The 1,528-nt window shown below is 42.8% G+C and overlaps 1 protein-coding gene across 1 annotated transcript in view; it reads left to right on the top strand.

Moving 5' to 3' along the window:
* The window catches only part of DEK (DEK proto-oncogene), a 31,165-nt gene that overhangs the window by 18,950 nt on the left and 10,687 nt on the right, over positions 1-1,528 (top strand). The window lies entirely within an intron of this gene.

A 1,528-nucleotide genomic window follows, 5' to 3' on the forward strand; every position in this document is an offset into this window, starting at 1 on the left:
TTTTTTGTGGTACGCGGGCCCCTCACTGTTGTGGCCTCTCCCATTGCGGAGCACAGGCTCCGGACGCACAGGCTCAGCGGCTATGGCTCACGGGCCCAGCCGCTCCGCGGCATGCGGGATCTTCCCAGACCAGGGCACGAACCTGTGTCCCCTGCATCGGCAGGCGGATTCGCAACCACTGTGCCACCAGGGAAGCCCAACATTTTTTATTCTTTGTTATTATCAGTAACATTTGTATGTAACAGAAAAAGTTAAATTTAATAGTGTGATAAATAGATCATGGTATCATTGACTTACTGCATTGGTTTAGTTCAGTAGTTTCACCTCTGGCTTAAAGAAATACGTAGGTACATTAGTCATTTCTATAAGCAACTAATGCAGCAGGAGGCACACTGAATTTAATCAAGGTCTTGCTTTCTTACTAGCTGTAAGACATTGGCTCACTTAACTACACAGATAAATTTTCCTCATTTATGAGGAGATCAACTGTCTGGATTTTTCTTTTTTTTTTTTTTGCTTTGTGTTTTAGGTCATATGGATCATGTATGTGAAAATAGTGCTATACAAATGCCTTTTTTCTTTTTCCTTTTAATTACGTTTTTAACCACGTCCTGGGTTCAGAGTACAGGTAAGCCAGATCCTGCAAATGATATACAGAGGTGAACATGGCAAGAAATATTTACATGGCTGCTTTATGGCGAACACTCTTGTGGTTGTTAGGGACAGATAGAGCTAAATTAGATAGGTGTCTCTTCTTGTGGAGATTGTCAGATAACGCCCTTAAGAAACTTGCAGTGTAGTGGGAGAAGAGACATGTAACTACCTACAGTTTAAAAAACATAAATACATTAAATGTTTCTTTGGTGCCTTTTATTCACTCATTAGATCCTCACAAAATTTTACAAACATGGCCATAGTTCGTCAAATCCGCAATGCCTGTAAGGCATCATTTTAATGTAGATTGCAAAATGTACCCCAGTATCTGAGATAAGGTGTGGGAGGGGGGAGTGTTAAATTTAGCAAAGTCTGGTATTATTACATCCATTTTTACAGATGCGGAATCAGACACAGAAGGGTAAGTGACTTGCCTGAGAATGCAAAATTAGTCACTGGTGGTGTCAGGATTTGAACCAAGGAAGTTTGGCTCTAAAAACCTGTGTTCTAATTCACTGCTTCACAGTGCCTTCCAGAAAGAAGGGGCAAATAAATTGTAGGTCAAGTACTGTGGGACTACAGATTAATCAAGTTGGTGGTATTATGAAAGATTTGGAGGAGGTGATTGCTAAGTTGGGTTTAGACTCATGAGTGAGGTTTTCCTAAGTAGAGGAGGGGGAATGAAAGTAATGAAGACTTGAAAGGTCATGTAAAATTTAAGTAGGCATGTTTTGTTTTGTTTTGTTTTTTTCCCCGGTACGCGGGCCTCTCACTGTTGTGGCCTCTCCCGTCGCAGAGCACAGGCTCCGGACGCGCAGGCTCAGTGGCCATGGCTCACGGGCGCAGCCGCTCCGCGGCATGTGGGATCTTCCCC

Source organism: Physeter macrocephalus, chromosome 18, assembly GCF_002837175.3.
Source record: "Physeter macrocephalus isolate SW-GA chromosome 18, ASM283717v5, whole genome shotgun sequence".
In the NCBI taxonomy this organism is placed as follows: domain Eukaryota; kingdom Metazoa; phylum Chordata; class Mammalia; order Artiodactyla; family Physeteridae; genus Physeter; species Physeter macrocephalus.